General features: G+C 37.5%; 1 long non-coding RNA gene across 1 annotated transcript; it reads right to left on the bottom strand.

Moving 5' to 3' along the window:
• Positions 1 to 9,646: 9,646 nt before the first annotated feature.
• Positions 9,647 to 12,557, bottom strand: LOC138884144 (uncharacterized). The gene is made up of 2 exons (XR_011404293.1): positions 12,113 to 12,557; positions 9,647 to 9,890 (listed from the first exon to the last, which is right to left on the bottom strand). It is a non-coding gene; the product is annotated as an uncharacterized lncRNA (long non-coding RNA).
• Positions 12,558 to 16,249: the final 3,692 nt, after the last annotated feature.

Genomic DNA, 16,249 nt, shown 5'->3' with positions numbered 1-16,249 from the left:
CTTATTGGAGTAATTTAGCAATTTAACTGTGTTAGCTAATAATAATTTTTATAAGAAAACAGAAAGGGTTGTTAGTTGGTCAGGCTTGCCTAGCAGTGTGTTGGGCGCTATCACGATCAGGGTTGGGGTCGTGACACTGAAGCAGAGCAACAGTTACAACCGTAATTTTGGACTTTAACCTCCAACAACAACCTCGATCGGCAACTCCAATAGCGACGAGCTGGCTCAATCCAGCTCCATATGAACAGAAATCAGAGAAGAAAACGGAACTCTTTTCCTTTCCCAATCAATTTCCTCCAAAATTCTATCCGGGACAATCAAAGAGGGGGTGGTCGTCGGCAGGGTTGGTGGTGGACTGCGGTACTGCTGAAGAGGTGTGGGGGGGGGAAGAGGTCCTTTGGTATAAGGTGGGGAGCTGGTTTTTGAATAGGACTGCTACTGATATCTCTTCTATGTTGGAATTGGAATGAAGAGGAGAAGGTTTAAGGGAGGGGCCCTTTTTTAGGTGTAAAGATGCGCAACTTTTCAGCTTTTTTTGTTCTTTTTCCAGCTTTTTTTAAGCATTACTTTATAGGTAGAGTCTAGGTTTAGGTGTATTTTTGTGTATTTTGCCAATTAGTCCCTAGGTCTTTTGTGTATTAAATCTTTAGGGTCTTTTGTTTGTTTTTATTCCAAAGAAGAGTCTAGAAAGGTCCCTACGCTTAATGGACTAATCTGAATTGGGCCAAGAACTGGGTTCTAAAACTCTTAAAATTGTGATCCAACACCTTAATTGACTCATTTTAAAATAAGATAAAAATACTACACAATGCAAAAGCTAACATGAAACTATTATATATTTTTTTGTATTTTCAAAATTATATAAAGATAAAAATAAGGTACTATTTTTGTATTTATTTATTATTATTTTTTAAGAATTATGAAAGATACATACTAAAGTATGTTTTTGTAATTTTTCATTTTTTATGACGAAAATAAAGTAACGAAGTCAAAAATAGTTGAAATAGCTATATTAGGCCTAAATTAAATATTTACGTGCTAAAATATGAAAAATCTTGGGGAGGGTCAAAAATTACATGTCTACATCATCGGGTTGTACCTTGCGCTATGCAGGTTGTACATCCTATTACAATTTTCCTCTGTTGTACACCTTTTGTTAAAACGCCCATAACTCCTTGTGGAAATATCCACATGACAAACAAATTAAAGATTTAGAAACTAGACTCGAAGACCTTTTACTTTATGGGTTGCACACCATATAACTCTTTATATATTCCGAGATATGAGCTTCTAAAGTCGGCTCCATGCATCAGAAAATTCTATCGAAACTTCTCCACTAGCCATCTTCAATCGATCATAACTTTCTGATAAAATGTCCAAATCATGAATGGTTTGACTTTCTGGAAACTAGAATGCAAGGGCAACAACTTTTATGTTTTGCATATTTCATATTCCTTATAGATTTTGAGATATAAGCGTCCAAATTCAGCTTCGTGGTTGCACTAGTTTCTGTCAAAACAACTTTCTGCAGAAAATTTCAGCAACTCTTCAAAATACTAAAGTATTTTTTGTAATTTTCCATTTTTAAAGACGAAAATAAAGTAAAGAAGTCAAAAATAGTTGAAATAGCTATATTATGCCTAAATTAAATGTCTACGTGCTAAAATATGAAAAATCTTGGGGAGGGTCAAAAATCACATGTCTACAGCTGCCCCTCTTTGACTAGAAATACGAAGTATTTTCAGACAAAGAACGACTAGATAGGTTTTTTGACCTGACCCTTATTTAGAGATACCAAAACTAACGACTAGACAGTTTTTTTGACCTGACCCTTATTTAGAGAGAATAAAACTAAGAGAGAGGGGAATGTGACCGAGCCCTGGTATCTGAGCTGCCTACATATCCTTGGCTATAAAGGAATCAGGCCACGTATAGTTTAGAGGTGAGTGAGATGATGGAGTGTGCTGAGGTAGAGAGCTGGTCGAGGTGCTGTTGCGCCGATGTTCCGGTCCGTAGTCCTGATGTTACATAAAAAAATCAAAACATGAAAAAGACTAGCTAAGCCTGTCAACTACGAGTTACAAGATTCATATCTATAAGTCTTCTGAAGCTTGATCTTGAGTATTGAATGGATCTTCATACAGACTTTGAGTTTGAACCTTGACGTTTGCTAGTTGCAGGTGCTAGCTCGTTCTTCTTAGCTTTTCGGATCAAAATCGGGCATGCAGTTCTTGTGACTTCGGCCATGTCTTAAGCAGCCCACATCTTTCATCAACTTCTGCATCTGGATTGACTTCTTGCCTTTCTTTTTTTTTTTTCTTTCTTTGTTGTGACTAACTTTTGTTGATCACCTCAGATTGTTGACTCGCATTCTTGTTGCAAACTTCTTTCGTTGCTGACTTGAATTGCATTCTGAAGTGAATCATCTTATTCTCCAGGGAGGCTCCTGATTGCGGAATACTTGCACTGCTTTTCCCTGAAACTGCTTTCCTCGAAACTTGAACTGTTTTCCCTTATTCTTCAGGTGGGCGCCTGATTGCTGAACTTGAAAATGTATTCCCTTGTTCTCCAGGTGGGCGCCTGATTGCTGAAACTTGAATGTATTCCCTTGTTCTCCAGGTGGGCGCCTGATTGCTGAAACTTGAATGTATTCCCTTGTTCTCCAGGTGGGAGCCTAATTACTGATCTTGAAAAATGTATTCCCTTGTTCTCTAGGTGGGCGCCTGATTACTGAACTTAAAATGTATTCCCTTGTTTTCTAGGTGGGCGCCTGATTGCTAAATTTGAAATGTATTCCCTTGTTCTCCAGGTGGGCGCCTGATTGCTGAATTTGAAACGTATTCCCTTATTTTCCAGGTGGACGCCTGATTTCCACAAAATAGACAAAGACAAACAAAGAAAACTTCTACCCCAGTTTGGTGTTGGGCGCATCTGTGAGTGTTAATTGAATTATGTTACTAGAAAATCTCAAAGAATTATAAAAACTAGATCTCATTATCCATGAGGATCCTGAAAACTTCTAGTTATATGACAGTTTTAAAGCTAAGTTATATTTCCTAAAGGTAAGACTTCCGCTAAATCTTATTATCTATGAAGACCTTAAAACTAAATCTCATTATCCAGGAGGGTCCTGAAATTTAAATCAAATCTCATCCTAAGGGTGAAAATTTCAGAGCTAAATTCAACTTCATAACGGTGAAACTTATGCTAAATCTTAGCATCTAATGGAGGTATTAAACTAAGTCCCATTATTCATGAGGGTCCTGAAAATTTCAAATTGAATCTTATACTAAGCATGAAAACAACAAAGCCAAACTTATATTTCATCAAGGTAGAGCCTATGCTATATCTTGTTACTCATAAACATTTTGAATTTTAACTAAGACCCATTGTCCAGGAGGGTCCTGAGAATTTTTAAGATTAAACTCCATTATCCAAGAGGGCCCTGAAATTTTAAAATTAAATCCCATTATCCAGGAGGGTCCTGAAAACTTAAAACTAAATCTCATTATCCAGGATGGTCCTGAACACCTAAAACTAAATCTCATTATCCAGGTGGGTCCTGAAAATTTAAAATTAAATCTCATTATCCAGGAGAGTCTTGAAAATTTAAAATTAAATCTCATTATCCATGAGGGTCCTGAAAATTTAAAAACTAAATCCCATTATCTAGGAGAGTCCTGAAAACATAAACTAAATCTCATTATCCAAGAGGGTCTTGAAATTTTAAAATTAAATCTCATTATCCAGGAGAGTCCTGAAAATTTAAAATTAAATCCCATTATCCAGGAGGGTCTTGAAAATTTAAAAACTAAATCCCATTATCCATGAGGGTCCTGAAAACTTAAAACTAAATCCCATTATCTAGGAGGGTCCTGAAATTTTAAAATTAAATCTCATTATCCAGGAGGGTCCTGAAAATTTAAAATTAAATCCCATTATCCAGGAGGGTCCTGAAAATTTAAAAACTAAATCCCATTATCCAGGAGGGTCCTGAAATTTTAAATTAAATCCCATTATCCAGGAGGGTCCTGAAAATTTAAAATTAAATCCCATTATCCAAGTGGATCCTGAAAATCACAAGTCAAACCTGTTTGGTGCTTGCTTTTCCCTCTTACGGAAGGTTCCTCCGAAACAATTGAAATTTTCTGCTCCTCTTTCAAGTCAAAGAAAAATCTTGTCAGTTTAAAAATATGGGGTTGGTTTGTGGCCTTGACTTTGAGGGCGATTTCTCTTTCAAGTCCCATGATAGCTTTGATTTTCACTCGAAGACCTTGCTTGTTTATTGACTAACCACTTTCTCTGTCATCCTTATCACAGAAAATACCTCTTCCTCATTCAGACCCAATACCATCTATCTGTTGCATTGCTCATAAACCGACATTTACCAAACCCTTGTGTTTCACATGAATCTCAAAGCACGACAATTGCCACCCATTCATCGCGCATATTGTTCTTTCTTGACTTAAACCACTGGCCCTGGCCTTGAGGTCTGTTGCTCCTTCACTTGCCACGATAACTTTGATTTCTTCTCGGAAGACCTCGCTTGTCACTGATTAAACACCTTTTGTCAACCTTACCACAGAAAATTCCTTTGATCCGTTCACCAAACACCCTCCATCTTGTTGCATTGTTCATGAATTGATAAGTACCAAACCATCGTGCTTCACCGAAAATACCTTTGATCCATTTACCTAACACCCTCCATCTGTTACATTGTTCCTGAATTGATGTGTACCAAACCTTTGTATTTCATAAGGATCCCAAATCATGTTGATTATTACCAGTTCAATGCGCTTGTTGTTCTTTTTTGACTTATGACATTTTGATGTGCTAGCCAGACCCCGTTTTGTGCAATTGGACAGCTGGTGGCAAATTTTGAAGTCATTTCTCACTTGTTCTAACCGCACAGACTCAGGAAGAGGAAGTGAACAAGACAAAAAGAACAGAGTGAAGGACAATGGAAAAAGATGATTCCTAACGAGAAAACTACAAAGTAGAAACCTATCAGTTGTGGATACCAATTTTAATGACCATGACATGCACCTGTGGCCTATTCTGTCAAGTGAGCCTGATGTTCGACTCTTGTTGTACCTTTAAACCGTGAAACTGGGCTTCAATGCTCCGATTATCCAATCTGATTCACAATTCTTATTCGACTTGTAGTACCCGGAGAGTTTTCACCATCAAGCCTCTCTCATTTGTTCGTTCTCTCAACTTACCGTCGCCTCAAGGTGCCCGCGAAGGTTTTCACCAATAAGACTCTCTTATTTTTTATTTCTCTCAGCTTTCCATCGTCTTACGGTGCCCGTGAAGGTTTTCACCAATAAGACTCTCTCATTTTTAACATTTTCCTGTTTGGACCAAAGTGTTGCCCCTGATATGTTTGACCTGAAATTTCTCGAAGACCGATCGGAAGGTCTTTCTTTGGACCGTAATGTGGGCTTTTGGATAGGGTTAGAAAGAAAGGATATCAAAGGCTCAAAACAATTCACATGGGTTCAAAATTACAACTTTCATAATTAGATTTCTTACAACAACCACAACTTCTGCCCCAGTTTCTTGCTTGGGGACTTTTAGATTTTTATTTTGATGAGACTGAATCGTGAGGCTCCCTATGTATCCTTAAAAGGAGTCAGGTCGAACGTAGTACATGTTATAGGAATTACTTTGTTTGTTGTGATTTTTCTTTTCTTTTTCTTTTCTCTTCTTTCCTTCTTTTCTTTTTGTTGTTGTTTTTCGTCTCTTTTTTCCTTTTTTTTCTTTTTTCTCTTTTTTTTTCTTTTTTCTTTTTTCTTTTCTCTTTCTTCTTCTTTTTCTTCTCTCTCTTTTCATTCTTTTTCTTTTCTCTTTTTCCTTTACTCATCTTTCACGCTTGCATTTCTGATCTTTGTTACTGATTCCGAAAGAGGGGTATGAAAGAAAATAAATAAGGCTCAAAGGGGTAACGAAGGATAAAGTGTTTAGATAGCAGAACAAAATGTCTTCGTTATTCCAATCTCCAAAAATGCCAAGTGCAAACTACACAATTTAAACAAACCAAGGAAAACATTTGTAACATCTTTTGATTGTACTAGACTTGACAACCATATCCACGCATTCGCCTTCTACATCTGTTAATTATCAAGCCCTATTGGACAACACCCTCACTTTCATTACCACGAACGACCCTCTACAAATTTGGGGCAAACTTGCCATTATCTTCACCCGATGCAGCATGATGCATTCCAATAGTGTATTTTTATGTTCTACCTGTCCCAGTTTCACACAATTTGGGCTTGAAGTGATCTCAAAGTGCCTTCACTTATTTCCCTTCAATGTCCCTACATCTTCAACATTGTTTCATTGCTTCATGACTAAACTGACTTTTAAAACCAGGCTGAGAATTACGCGTGCATGTCATGTCACTAGAGTCAATAGGAAAAGGACTATAAAAGGAAAAGAGAACTAAACAAAATGACTAGAAATAACAGAAAACAGAAAATTGCATTAGACAGATGGTGAAAGGGTTTGGACAAAAAACAGACAAACTAAACTGGGGCTACAAACCTAGAACAAACCTAGAAAACACTAAGTGAGATAATACGACTAAAGGAACTAGACGAAATAAAGGATAGAAGGATTTGAGTCACAAGACAATATCCGGATTACAACCCTGAAATAACCCGGACAGCAAAAATGACAACAAAATAAACCACAAAAACTCCTCCTTGGCAAACAAAGAAAAGAGCGTCTTTCAAATCATCAAACTCAACATATTAGCCACTTACTTCTGCATCAACAATGCTAGGACCTTCACAAGCCTCCATCACATTGTTCTAAACCGATTGTCTTTGGGTTACCTTTGCCTGCTCATTCTTAGGATCAACCTCTGATAGCGCTGAAAGCTTCGTAGCACGTGGACCTCCAAGGATTCCATAAGAATTCTCACATTCCTTTTCAAAATAAATCATACCCACCATATGCGTCTCATTATGCACAGGTGACAGACTTTGGCTAATGTCTGTTGCATCTGGATTTTGCACGATAATGTCGCCTGCATCAATAAGCTTCAGAATTGCGTTCTTCAGATTCCAACACTTCTCTATATCATGCCCCGGGGCATGCGAGCAGTATGCGCACCTTTGAGAAAAATCAAACTTCTTTGGAAGAGGGTCTATAATTTTTATCTAGGTCGGCTTCAACATGTTCAATATCCTTAGCCTTTGGAACATACTGGCATATGACTTTCCTAATGGAGTGAAGGTTTTCTTCTTTCGTAACCTCTCGTTCTTAAAGGCTTGATTTGGCCGGAAACCTGATCCAGGGGGGTTTCGGTAGGCTCGTAGGGGTAGATAGGCATTTTGTGGAGTTGGGTACTGGAAGAGTGATGTACGACTTTGGGAGTTCTATGGAGAGAAGTGGCATTGGGGAGGATCATCTGGTGCATAATGATATCCACGGGGACGATGTCGATGCTGGAAGTGTTGATCGGGAAAGCCCATTGGATCATCTTTTATGTTTCTCTTTCTTCCACCCAAGCTTACGGGGATGTTCTGAATGTTTTTCGAACAACTCATGATTTTGTCTGACTTGATTCCCTCTTATACTAGCTTCCCCATTTTTAACACATCATTGAAAGGTTTTCCCAGGGCCGAGATCAAATGACTGAAGTAGATGGGTCCCTGAGCTTGTAGAAAAAGCTCAACCATTTCTTCTTCACCAATCAGGGTATTGACTCGAGCATCCTGCTCCCTCCATCTGAGCCTAAACTCTCTAAAGCTTTCCTCCAGTTTCTTTCCCATCCTAGATATGGAGGAGTAGTCTGGGGTAACGCCTAATTTATATTGAAAGTATTGAACAAAATCTTGAGTCATGTCACCCAATGTAGGCCACTTACTAACATCTTAACGAGCATGCCAGTCCAAAGCTGCCCCAGTCAGGCTCTCACTGAAATACGCCATCATCAAGTCATTTTTCTCTCCAGCACCTCTCATTTCACTGCAATAAACCTTTAGGTGGGCTACCGGATCCCCACACCCATCATACAAGTTAAATTTTGGCACTTTAAACCCCGCGGGCAAGCGAACGTCGGGGGTCACAGACAGTTCTTTGTAAACCATGCTTCCCTGGTCTCCCATTCCTTGCTTGTTCTTTAAGGACTGTTTTATGCCTTTCAGCCTCCTGGGTGCCCCATCTTTCCCTTTTCTTCCTGTGAACCTTTCATTTTCAACATGAGGCTCATCCCTGGGGCCCTGTTTGTATGAGTAGGGAACCTTGTGGGTAACCTCTGAGGGGTAATATTGGGCATCATGAGCTTGGAGATAAGCAGGTGGATCTGGAGAGTATGGAGGATCATCTGGCATTGTGTCCGGAGTTTGGGTAAGGGCAGCGTCTAGGAAGCTAGGTGGTGGCGTCTTCCTAGTCATCCAAGCCTGATGCATGTCAGCCATGTGTTGTTTTAACATCTTTACCTCTTCAACCAACTCATTGCCCTGTTCCACCAACTGCTTTCGAGTGCCAGTATCAACCAACTCAGTTCTATTGTTGTCTGTCATTGTCTTTTGACTTTATATTGTAGGAAAGAGTTACCACTTTAAAACCACAAACCAACCACTCTTCTACTATGAATATAACAAAATGAAGTCATCACATTAGCGTTAGGGCATTTAACATAAGATAATCTCACTTTACGTGCAATGCACCTAGCCACAATTATCGGTTCTAAAATGACTTCGAGGGTACGAAGGTCAGTTGGCATCATCCCAATTTGTTCATTTCAATCCTCTCTTTTCTTTTCTTTTTTAGCACTTGGTTGATCATTTTCCTTCCTTTTTTCTAATTTCACTCTTTTCTCTCCTCTCATTTCTCACATCCCACAATTTCATCTTCTTTTTTTTTTCTCTTTTTTCCTATTTTTTTCTTTTAATAGTAAAAAAGAAAATCGATCGAACCTTATGTAAGTTGCCTACGTATTATGACGCCGCATGAATCAGATCTTTGCATAGTTCTGGCAGGTCGAGAATAAAGCAAACAAACTAACGTTCTCTTTTTTCATTTTCTTTTTACCTTAGTGACTACTCTGATGAGAAAAGAGAAATAAAAGAAGTAAAGCTTTTTTTTTTTTAATCTTCTAGACTTAATGTTCTATAACCTATTTTAAACTCAAGCTTTAACAGTTTTTTTTTTTGAAACAAATACTCTATTAAAGAAAAATCCTAAAAGAGAGAAAGATATTTTTTGACTCTTTTTTTTAATTTTCATTTGATATCCCTGAAGAGAAACTTCGTAATGAGAAAATGAAAAAGACAAAAATTGTTTTTGGATTTCAATTTTTAATTACCTAAATGAGAAATTTTAAAAATAAACAGAAGATAAGGTATCTTATTTCTTCTATGTGCAATGTCCTAAATCTAGTAAGTAAAAGAATTTTTTTTTCTATGACCTCAAAAGAAAATCTCTTTTTTTTTTGGCATTAATATCTTAGAGTTAAAGAGGTACTAAAAACAAAAATTCTCTTTTTTTTAGTCCTAATATACTAAAAGGAGTATAAAAATAAATTTTTATTTTCAGTTCTAGATATTAATTGCCTAAAGAAAGAACCACATCAAACGATTTTTTTCAGTTTCTAAGAGTAGTATTCCTAAAGAAAATTCTAACGGAAATATAAAAACGCAAAATATCCTTTTTTTTTTTGGATTTTTGATTTATAACACATCTTTTTCCAATACAAAACAAAAGATCCAATATTACTATACAAAAATAGAAGGTAAAAGATGACATAAAAAAACATACTCAAAACATAAAAATAAAATAAAAATAACAAATATAAAAAATCTCCTTAAGCATCTCCTGAATGCGGTGGTCCTAGGGTATCTGTCATGCTCAAACTCCGGTAAGTGGATCAACACCTGTATGAGAAAACTTAAACCAATACTATGTGAGACAATAACATTCCCTACTAGACACATGCAAGACATGATTGAGGCTATTTTTGCAAAATGACTTATTTGGCCACAAGGTGGCTAGAAGTGAGAATTTTGGCTATGACCCCGCAAAGCCAAGAACCTAAGATTTACTAGGAAGACCGGACTCTATGTGGGTTGCCTACGTATCACGCCCCGAAAGACGAGAATCAGGTATGCGTAGTTCGGGCAAATTGGATACGGACGAGAATTAAAAAAACAACTAATTTAGAGAAAACATAATTTTTCTTTTTTAAAAAAAAATGATGAGACGTGTAACTTCTTTTTGGATTTTTTTCTTTTTCTTTTTCTTTTGATTTTTGATTTACGGAAAATGATGAAAAAATGCAAAATATTTTCTTCTTTTTTTTTAAGCTCTCTTTTTTTTAACAAGAATATGACAGAAAATATAATCGGACCCCACTTGCTTTATCTTCACACTTCACCCTCTCTCTTTTTTCTTTTTTCATTATTTTTTTTCATTTCTTCATTTACCATCAGCTATCATTGGTCCGCCAAATGACCCTTTTACCCTTGAATAAATACAACATGTAGAACATAAGATGCATCAGGATGGTTTTTTATTGTTTAGGGTGTACCTGCCCTGGACGGACCCAACATCTATGTTGAGTCCCCTAAATCAAGTGCACATGATGCAAACAAACGTTCCTACTAGGGATCCGACATGAGGTCTTGTTGTACTAGGTTTAGAACCTGGGTTTATTGTTCTAGACCTGACTTACCCGAGCGGACAGCTCGAGCTGAGGGGGGGGGGGGACAACGTACCGGGAATACAGAAGCTTCACCGACTTTGCAACTTGTCCGAACCTCGTTCTAAATTTGGGATATGACTCTAACAGAAAAGAAGTCACACGAAGTGCACACTTCTTCATGATTTAAAAGACTCAGAGAGAAGAGGAATTTCACAACAGTTTATATACAGTTCACGGAATATCAAAGCGGTAAAAGCAATCAATTAGCACATTAGGCCTAAATCATGTAACAAATTCAGATAATGGATAAAGTCAACTATAACAATTATTCTAAGCTCGAATTCTTGAACCCTGAATCAAAGATTCTGGGTTCGATCCCCGGCAGAGTCGCCAGAGCTGTCACACCTCCTTTTTACCTTACACCCCGGAAAAGGGTGTAGATGAGGGAGCTTTTTCCAACTTAAAGTGACAATCGAAATGGGATTAATTTATTTAAAGATTCAGAGTCGCCACTTGGGATAATTTATGGTGTCCCAAGTCACCGGTTCAAATCCCAAATAGAGGAAAAGATTGACTCTGTATTACAGTCCGCGAACACATAAATCCGAGTAAGGAATTCTGTTAACCCGGGAGAAGGTGTTGGGCATTCCCGAGTTCCGTAGTTCTAGCACGGTCGCTTAACTGTTATTATTGGCCTAATTATCTGACTTTAAAACACTTTTAAACCTATGTGCATTTTAATTTTAAAACCGCTTTTAATTATTTTAAGGATGATTTCAACATCATCTAAAACACGTCTTTGGACCACGCCACATGAAATGCACCCGCAGTCCGAGACACATTTTATTTAACGTTATTGAGATTTTGATTTGGGTCACATGAAATGCACACCCGAGTTTTAGTAGTAGCCGTGAGTTGAAGGTTTAATTACTAAAATTTTAACGAAAATTCCATGAATGCAATTAAGAAACTATATTGGGCAGCCTATATCTTAACATATCAAAAGCATTTTTCTTTTCCATGAGCCTACTCCAACGAATTAACAAATGCGTTACGGGTTGGCATCGATGAAAGATTCATGTCCTATTTCCAAATAAATCAAACGCCCTAAAGCTAAAGCATAAAGGAGCAGCTTCAGTCCCCTCCTTTCTCATCGACTCCTCATCGTCTTCAGCCATTACGCTAGTCAATTTTAATCAAACACTAATCCATTAATACAACTGATCATAGGAGCTCCATTTCAATGCATATGATATCAAGCAAAGCACGGACTGATTTAATAAAATTATGTATCGAGGAAATCTAAATTCCAACAACAATCTTATTTCAATCAAAGAGCAAGAGATTACTAAACTTCATCACTAGTTGAATCTCATGTTCCAAATTTGAACGGCTCTCCTTATATCTTACCACACATAGAGAACAATTGATATTAAAGAGAAGAATAAGATAAACCTGAAGTTAGAGTTCTCTGATTAGTCAAATTGAGGCAATTGCACGGACTGAAGTAGAGCAACAGTTACAACCGGAATTTTGGACTTAAACCTCCAACAACAACCTCGATCGGCAACTCCAATAGCGACGAGCTGGCTCAATCCAGCTCCATATGAACAGAAATCAGAGAAGAAAACGGAACTCTTTTCCTTTCCCAATCTATTTCCTCCAAAATTCTGTCCGGGACAATCAAAGAGGGGGGTGGTCGTCGGCAGGGTTGGAGGTGGGCTGCGGCGCTGCTGAAGAGGTGTGGGGGGGGAAGAGGTTGTTTGGTATAAGGTGGGGAGCTGGTTTTTGAATAGGACTGCTACTGATATCTCTTCTATGTTGGAATTGGAATGAAGAGTAGAAGGTTTAGGGGAGGGGCCCTTTTTTAGGTGTAAAGCAGCGCAGCTTTTCAGCTTTTTTCGTTTTTTTTCTCCAGTTATTTGTTAAGCATTATTTTATAGGTAGAGTCTAGGTTCAGGTGTATTTTTTTTTGTATTTTTTCAATTAGTCCCTAGGTCTTTTGTGTATTAGCTTCTTAGTGTCTTGTTTGTTTTTAGTCCAAAGAAAGTCTAGAAGGGTCCCTAGGCTTAATGGACAAATCCGAATTGGGCCAAGAACTGGGTTCTAAAACTCTTAAAATTGTAATCCAACACCTTAATTGACTCATTTTAAAATAAGATAAAAATAATACACAATGCAAAAGCTAACATGAAACTATTATATTTTTTTTTTGTATTTTCAAAATTATATAAAGATAAAAATAAGGTACTATTTTTGTATTTATTTATTATTATTTTTTAAGAATTATGAAAGATACATACTAAAGTATTTTTTTGTAATTTTCCATTTTTTATGACGAAAATAAAGTAAAGAAGTCAAAAATAGTTGAAATAGCTATATTAGGCCTAAATTAAATATTTACGTGCTAAAATATGAAAAATCTTAGGGAGGGTCAAAAATCACATGTCTACATCATCGGGTTGTACCTTGCGCTGTGCAAGTTGTACATCCTATTACAATTTTCCCCTGCTGTACACCTTTTGTTAAAACGCTCATAACTCCTTGTGGAAATATCCACATGACAAACAATTTAATGATCTAGAAACTAGACTCGAAGGTCTTTTACTTTATAGGTTGCACACCATATAACTCTTTATATATTCCGAGATATGAGCTTCTAAAGTCGGCTCCATGCATAAAAAAATTCTATCGAAACTGCTCCACTAGCCATCTTCAATCGATCATAACTTTCTGATAAAATGTCCAAATCATGAATGGTTTAACTTTCTGGAAACTAGTATACAAGGGCAACAATTTTTATGTTTTGCATATTTCAGATTCCTTATAGATTTCGAGATATAAGCGTCCAAATTTAGCTCCATGATTGCACTAGTTCCTATTAAAACAGCTTTCTGCAGAAAATTTTAGCAACTCCTTGATCCGAAATTCATCCGTTAAATTTCCGAAATCCACCCGAGGCCCTCGGGACCTTAACTAATTATACCAACATGTCCCAAAACATGATACGAACTCGCTCGAGGTCTCAAATCACATCAAACAACGTCGAAATCATGAATCGTACTCCAATCCAAACTTTATGAACTTTGAAATTTCAAACTTCTACATTCGATGTCGAAACCCATCAAATCATGTCCGATTGACCTCAAATTTTGCACACAAGTCATATTTGACATTATAGACCTGCTCCAACTTTTTGAATTGGAATCCGACCCCGATATCAAAAAGTGAAACTCTCGGTCAAACTTCTCAAAAACCTCCAAATTTCTATCTTTAGCCAAATGACTTCAAAATGACCTACGAACCTCCGAGTTCACTTCCGATCGTGCTCCCAACTCCAGAATCACTATATGGAGCTACTCCAAGACTCGGAATCCTAAACGGACATCGATAACTCTAAAATGCACTTCAACCCAAACTTATGAAATTTCTTCCAAAATGCTAACTTCCACAATAGGCGCCAAAACGCTCCCGGGTCATCCAAAACCTGATCCGGGCATACGCCCAAGTCCAAAATCATCATACGAACCTACCGGAATCTTCAAATCCCGATTTCGAGGCCGTTTACTCTAAAATCCAATCTTAGTCAATTCTTTCAACTTAAAACATCCGAAATGAGAATTCCCTTACCAAATCAACTCTGAATTCCCCGGAATTCAATTCCGACCATGCGCACAAGTCATAATAACTGAAGTGAAGCTGCTCATGGCCTCAAACTGCTGAACGACGCACTAGAGCTAAAAACGACAGGTCGGATCGTTACACAATTGTTCCATGAACTTTCCTCAGGAATAATTTATGGATCTAAGGTAAGTATTTTACTTTATTTTTCTCTATTAAATTCTTGAAGTTCTATAATTTTATTTTAAATTCAAGCAAAGACAATAAATTTTTATTATAACTCTAATAGAGTTTGTAAGAAAGTATAACCACCTAAAGTCGTAAAATTTCTATGTCTTGCCATGATCAAATTCATATTTGAATGTGGGCGCAAGAAGTGGAACTCATCCCATTGTATTTGCTTCATTCTAGTTCCCTAATGAGAATGTGGTAGCAGTATATGATAAGTCTGAAAGAAGACAATTATTACCGCGAAGGTATCAATGGATGTCGACGTGACAATGATGAAATTAGAATCACCATCATTATGGTAATGAGAACAATAAGGATTCTCAAAATAATCCTTTATTCTGTGAATATAATTGTAATAACACGGTCGGTCGTGTCATGATTTACCAATCCATTTCCCCCATTTTTGCTTCTTTATGTGTTGTTCAGCTACATTTCATCGTATCTTGTTGGTTGGTTTGGGTTCGGAGTGGTTTGTAGAAAAATGCGACACTTAGTCTCTTTTTGGGAAGCTTTTGTTGTAAAAGTCAAATTGAAGTTGACTTGTGTGTAAATGATCTCGGAACATGGTTTTTATGGTTCGAATAGCTTCATGAGATGATTTGGCCCTTATGAGCATGATCATAATGTATTTTGGAGGTATGTGGTACATTTAGGCTTGAATTGGCGAAATTGGAGTTTTGGCATTTTCTGGTTGGTAATGGAAATTTTGATATTGGGGTCGGATTGAAATTCTGGAAATTGGAGTAGGTCCGCTGTGTCATTTTTGACATGTGTGCAAAATTTCAGGTCATTCGGATGAGGTTTGATAGGTTTTTGGATCGATTGCGGAGTTTAGAAATTTGGAAATCCTTGGCTTGAATTCGAGGGTGATTTGGTGTTTCGATGTTGTTTTGAGTGTTCCAAGGGTTGGTACGAGTTTTAATGATGATACGTGACTTGTTCGTATTTTTGGTTGAGGTCCCGGGGACCTCGGGATGATTTTGGAAGGTTGTCGGAAAGAATTGAATTGAGTTTGAGCAGTTTCAGCTACTGTTCCTGTCATAACCGCACCTGCGCATTGGGGACCGTAGGTGAGGCCCCACAGAAGTAAAGAAAGGGCTGCAGATACATCCAAGGTTGAGAAGGGCAGAAACCGTACATGCGGTAAGGTGAGCGCACCTGCGAGGGCACATGTGCGGGTTAGTAACTGCAGAAGCGGTTTTGGGTGGGTAAGTGATTTTTGCAGGTGCAACCTATTAGACCACAAGTGAGGCCACGCAAGTGCGAGTTTGGGGCCACAGGTGCAGTAATGCCTGGGCAGAAACTATATAAGCATTCCTTGCATCAATTTTCATCTTATTTCCTCCATTTTTGAGACGGATTTGGAGCTTTTTAAGAGGATTTGAAGAGGGATTCAAGGGGTAACGCTTGGAGGTAAGGTTTTTGAACTTAATACTTGATTATATGGTGATTTCTAACTGATTAAATGTGAAATTATTGGAATTTAAGGGTTAAAATTTGAGAATTAGGGCTTGAAATTGGAGAGTTTTCATTGGGGATTTGAGGGGCCATTTGAGGTCCGATTTTGATGTTCTTGGTATGTACAGACTCGTGGGAGGATAAAGATTCTAATGATATGATTTTTATCTAATTTCGAGACATGGGCCCGGGGGGTCGTGTTTGGCCAATTTTGGAATTTTTGATGTAATTTGATTATTTTTGCATGGGCTTTATTCCTTTAGCTTATATTGAAAGCATGAA

This window comes from Nicotiana sylvestris, chromosome 12 (assembly GCF_000393655.2).
Source record: "Nicotiana sylvestris chromosome 12, ASM39365v2, whole genome shotgun sequence".
NCBI classification, from domain to species: domain Eukaryota; kingdom Viridiplantae; phylum Streptophyta; class Magnoliopsida; order Solanales; family Solanaceae; genus Nicotiana; species Nicotiana sylvestris.
Note: the sequence above shows the minus strand (reverse complement) of the source record. Positions and strands in the feature narration are given on the sequence as shown.